Raw genomic sequence first — 6,000 nt, 5'->3', positions numbered from 1 at the left:
TTTGTGTGTATATTTGATATTTTTGCTTCTCTTTTTCTGTCTTTGTTTTCATAGGTTAGTTTTGCACATACCATGACAGGAATGAACTTCACTGTAAAGGTCTCTGTGTGATTCTCCAAAAGGGTCAGTGGGGGAAGGCCCTTGAGTCACAAAGACAAACCGTCCAATATTCAGCCTGTGAGTTACTTCCTGTTCCAGGGCAGAGAGAGCAGGGAACCAGCAGAGCCAACGCAGCTCCCAGCGACATGCTCTCGGGGCGGTTCGGCCCTTCCGCCCATCCCTCGTAAGTACGCGCTCCGGGGGGGGGGGGTGCACAGCGGCCCCGCCCCAGGTGTCAGCTGCCCTCGCTACGGCACTGCTTATATATACTGTCATCTACCAACATTTGCTTATTTCCAGTCTGATGAAGAAGGGCAACCTTCGAAAGCTAATCAAGAAATGTATTAAGTTATGTCCAATAAAAGGTATCTTATTTTCTTTTCCATGTTTTATTTTGTTTTATTTCTATTGATTACCTTTAAAAGTGGACTAACACAGCTACCACACCTCTCTACTCAAGATTTCTTTGCAAATCAGAGGTCTTCCAGAATTTCCTACCAACCAATCACATCATTAGACTGTTTGAACATTCTGAGCCTTTTGTTAAAGGAGGAGGTTACAAGGTCAGGAGGTAACTCCAGGCTGAGTCTCCCCAGGGTCTTCTACAGATTAGTAAATCCTGTGTTTCTCAGGGCAACCAGGAGTACAGTTTTCTGAATGCTTCAGTATGTCCCTGCTGACCTGGGACCATCTGGTACCGTTACCATATATGTATGTGATCAGGAAGCAATGCATCGGGAAAAAGCAGTATTAAGAAAGAGAGTGGTCCCAGAAGACCGCATTAGACAAGGTAGGTAACAGAAATCACCTGCAGATGCCACAGAAGCAGGGGAAGCGTGGGCAGAAAGAACGAGATGAGACCTAACTTGGTATTTGATCCCCCATCACCTGGTTGGGCAATTGTACTACAGGTGCAAGTGCTTTTCAAGGCTTATAAACTGATCTTACCAACAGAACAGACAGTTTTAAAATCATATCATTAAATGCTGGGAAAAATTGAGCAGTTAAAAACAAAGCTTCTAGTCAAACCTAGGGTTGTCAATGACATTTCGAAACATGTTGACTCCTCTCTCTCTCTCTGGCATCTTTCCTCATCCACATAATGGGTCATCCCTAGATACAAAAAGGGTGGTAGGAAAAGCAATGGTTTTAAAGGAAAAGTGATAAAAGGAAAACATTGTGTAATTAGGATAGAACATGGCAGGGTAAGTTGTTCCTTTAACATAATGTCAGAATTCTTGGCTTGGAACTAAAGGGTTGCAAGGTGGAACCCTTAATTGGCTTAGCGTAGAAACGAAAAGGGGTGCTCAGCTGGGTGGTACATAGGTGTGTCCCCCATTTATACACAGAATACGATAAGTTCCACATGCCCTTGTTGCATTTCTGTGACCACTGCTATGCCAGGTCTATGGTCGGGGTAACTGTAGACATATAAATATTAGGCACCGATGCCAGATTACACTAGAATTCTACAGTGGAGTCAGGGCTCTCGTTGTGTGGCATCATCAGGGTACCTAAATGGAGGTGCCCAGGTATAGAATAGTGCCCCTCCCCCCATATGACTGGATGACTCAGGAATTTGGCATAGAGGTATAGAGTCTGACACCTCTGGAACTGGAGGGCTCAAGGTGCAGGCGACTGTGTAGTGAATGCCATCCTCTCAGTAGGGATGGATGTGAGGATACCCTTGTGCCCATTCCCTGAGCCCTGTGGAAATGGAGAACTTAGAGAATGGGCACAGAAAATACGCCCTGTCCGAAAAAAGAAGCCACTCATTTTTTCATCCTAACTTTTAGATGCTTATTTATATATTTACTATTTTTTGCATGTGGGTTACGTAAACTATTTCCAATTCAATAAACAAAATTTAAGCACCTCACCTTGCAATGACTCATTTTGCCAGCTGTTTTGTGTTAGAAAAATTGAAATTATAACATGAACATGATTTCACAAGGTAAAACAGCCACATAAATCAGGTATGGTATCTGACCTATATATGCTCAGTTTCTGAATAATTTAGGGAATGTGTCTGCCAAAAATCTTAAACGTATCATGAAATTTGTCAAAGTTATGACTAAAAACTACAGCAGTGACCTCTTTTTTTCCTGGATACAGAGTAGAATCTGCCACCTCTAAGATGGGCTATTTCTGGGGATGAGCACAGGAAGAGTCTAGGACTGGTTGCTTCTGGGGCTGGTTTAGGAGATTAGTACTGGAATATATACAATTTCTCATTATGTGGGATGCTTTCCTTACTGCTGCTATGCTGTGCCTATTCTATGCAGGACCAGTGTTAGGGAGTGGCAAACAGGGCAATTTACCTAGGCCCTCATGTCACAGGGACGTAGGAATAGCCATATTAGGTCAGATCAAGGGTCCATCTAGCCCAATATCCTGCTTTCAACAGTGGCCAATCTAGGTTACAGGTACCTGGCAGAAACCCAGTTAGTAGCAACATTTTAGCTACCAATCCCATGGCAAGCAATGGCTTCCCCCATGTCCATCTCATTAACAGACTATGGACCTCTCCTCCAGGAACTTGTCCAAACTCAAGATACGCTAACTGCTGTTATTACATCCCCCGGCAATGAGTTCCAGAGATGAACTATTCTTTGAGTGAAAATATATTTCCTCCTATTTGTTTGAAAAGTATTTCCATGCAATTTCATTGAGTATCCTCTGATTTTTGTCCTTTCTGAATGATTGAAAAATCGATTCATCTCCACCCATTAAACACCACTCAGGATTTTGTAGACCTCAATCATATCTTTTCCAAGCTGAAGAGCCCTAATGTCTTCAGCCTTTCCTCATTTGGGAGCAGTACCATCCCCTCTATCATTTTGGTCGCTCTTCTTTGAACCTTTTCTAATTCCGCTACATCTGTTTTGAGATACAATGACCAGAATTGAACACAATACTCAAGGTGAGGTCGCACCATGGAGCAATACAGAGGCATTATAATATTTTTGGTCTTATTTTGCATCCCTTCCCACACACTGGGCAGAAGCTTTCAGCATACTGTCTGCAATGACACCTAGGTCTTTTCCTTGAGTGCTGACTCCTAAAGTGGACCCTAGCATCAGGTAACTATGATTCAGATTATTCTTCCCAATAGTGCTAAGCATTTTTTTTCTGTGACCTGCAGTTTGTGGCCAGAACTGTTAACTCAATTCCAGTGACACTCTAGCTATCTGCTAAACTTGTTGGGTGCCTGTTCTGACCAATAGCTTCTACATACTGTTGTACTGAAATATGAATCTTCTAGTAATGAAGCTACCTTGAGCCATTTCTGCCTCAGTTTTTGTTCATCATCAGTAGAGTAGGGCCATGCCAGCAAGAGATGCTTCAAGCATCTTCCAGCACTTCCTGCAGCTGTCCATGCTAATTCATCATAGAAAGAGTTGCTAAGCAAGGAAACCCATGAGTTGTCATTCAAGTTAACTAGTAGCAGGAACTGTTTGCTTTGTTATTAAGGTTTTTTTTTTTTTTTTTTTTTTTTTAAATGACTTGCTGCCTAGAGGAGTGGCCTAGTGGTTAGGGTGGTGGACTTTGGTCTTGGGGAACCGAGTTCGATTCCCACTTCAGGCACAGGCAGCTCCTTGTGACTCTGGGCAAAGTCACTTAACCCTCCATTGCCCCATGTAAGCCGCATTGAGCCTGCCATGAGTGGAAAAGCGCGGGGTACAAATGTAACAAAAATAAAATAGATACTATTGGAGATTCTACATGGAATGTTGCTATTCCACTAGCAACATTCCATGTAGAAGGCTGCGCAGGCTTCTGTTTCTGTGAGTCTGACGTCCTGCACGTACGTGCAGGACGTCAGACTCACAGAAGCAGAAGCCTGCGTGGCCACATTGGTGATCTGCAAGGGCCGACTTCTACATGGAATGTTGCGCTAGTGGAATAGCAACATTCCATGTAGAATCTCAAATAGTAACAACAGTGGAGGAGTGGCCTAGTGGTTAGGGTGGTGGACTTTGGTCCTGAGGAACTGAGTTCGATTCCCACTTCAGGCACAGGCAGCTCCTTGTGACTCTTGGCAAGTCACTTAACCCTCCATTGCCCCATGTAAGCCGCATTGAGCCTGCCATGAGTGGGAAAGCGTGGGGTACAAATGTAACAACAACAAAAAATGTGCATCACTTTGCATTTGTCCACATTAAATTTCATCTGCCACTTGGATGCCTCAAGCTGAAGGAGGTGGAGGCTGGAGGTGAGCTTTGGAGCTTCCTCCCCAGTTTTCCCCCTGGGTTCCTGAAAGTCTAACACCAGCCCTGATTCTGTGATAGGTCAATAAACAGTGTATATAGAGAAGCTTTAACAGACACTTTGCACACTGTATCTATTCTGTGGATGAATACAGGATCTCGGTGTTCAGCACTGCCAATCTGGCATCTTCAAGATCTTTAACAAATAGCACCAACCCTCCACCAATCTGATCTACTCTACCGTTGCAATATAATTTGATGTACCCTTGAGCAACTACCAGCTTCTAGAATCTACTGTACTATTGTAATCTGCCTTGGATAAGGCAGAATATAAATAATATAAGATAAATGATAAACAATAATCTGGGGAAAAGCTCACAGTCACTCTGGAGCACATGGTTCTGAGTGAGGTATCTTTGTATCTTTGAAAGATACTAACAAAACAGGGACATTAGAAAGGTTGCAATAAAGTCAACAGTAATCCAGGTGTCTTTTAGTAAAGAACAGAGTTTAAAGATTGCAAATTATCCCTGACAGCTGCTAAGCAAGTTAGAAATATAAACATAAAACATACTTTGAAATGTCTGTATACAAATGCTAGATTACAGAGTCAGAGTACATGGCAGTGAATGATGAGATAGATATAATAGGCATCTCAGAGACCTTGTGGAAACAGGATAACAAATGAGACACTGTGATACCAGTGATCTGAATTATAAAGTGGGGGGTGATGCTGTATGTTAAAGAGGGCATTGAGTCAAACAATAAAAATGCTGCAAGAAATAGATTGCAACATGGAATCTTTGTGGTATCTTTATGGATGGAGATCTCCATGTGCAAAAGGAAAGATAATAGCAGTGGAGGGTATATTACCATCTGCCTGGCTAGCATGGACAGATGATGAAATGTTAACAGAAATTAGGGCAGGTAAAAAAATCAGCAACACAATAGTATTGGGTGATTTCAATTACCAAACACACATAGTTTAAGGAATAAAGGTGTACAAAAAATCAAAACATCATGAAAAAAATATAACGTAGTGAGCCTTGTCCTGGTCACAGGAGAACTGAACTGAAACTAAATACAGTAGAAAAAATGGAGAGTGGAGAAAAAAAGACCTCAGTAGAAATGTGCAACAGTCAGTGTGTGTCAAAAGCACTATATGCTGGTGCTCACTCAACCATTGGTCAAAGAAACAAACTCCACTCACACAACAACAAAATCCAGACTCTCAAAAAAGGTTTTTTTTCCCCAAGAGACCAAAGGCAAATCAGGGGACCTTTTACATCGCTCTTTCAAGACCACCGCCGGCCAGGGCCGCCGAGAGACAAGGCCGGGCCCAGAGCAAGGCCGCTCCGCCCCCCCCCCCCCCCCCCCGCTGCTGCCGCCCCCCGTCGCTCCCCTTGCTGCTGCCACCCCCCCCATCGCTCCCCCCGCCGCTGCCAACCCCTGTCGCTCCCCCTGCCTCTGCAGTCCGTAGTCTCACCTGCCTGCCTCCACGGCTCCGGGCCCCCTGCATTCAAATCGGCAGTCGCAGATCGCCTCTCTTCTGGCCTGTCCTGCCCTCATCTGATGTAACGTCCGGTTTCCGCGAGGGCGGGACACAGGGAGGGAAGGCTTGAAGGGAGGCGATCTGTGACTGCCACTTCAAATGCAAGGGGCCCGGAGCCGAGGGACTACAGCGCCGGCG

This window comes from Microcaecilia unicolor, chromosome 11, assembly GCF_901765095.1.
Source record: "Microcaecilia unicolor chromosome 11, aMicUni1.1, whole genome shotgun sequence".
NCBI classification, from domain to species: domain Eukaryota; kingdom Metazoa; phylum Chordata; class Amphibia; order Gymnophiona; family Siphonopidae; genus Microcaecilia; species Microcaecilia unicolor.
Note: the sequence above shows the minus strand (reverse complement) of the source record.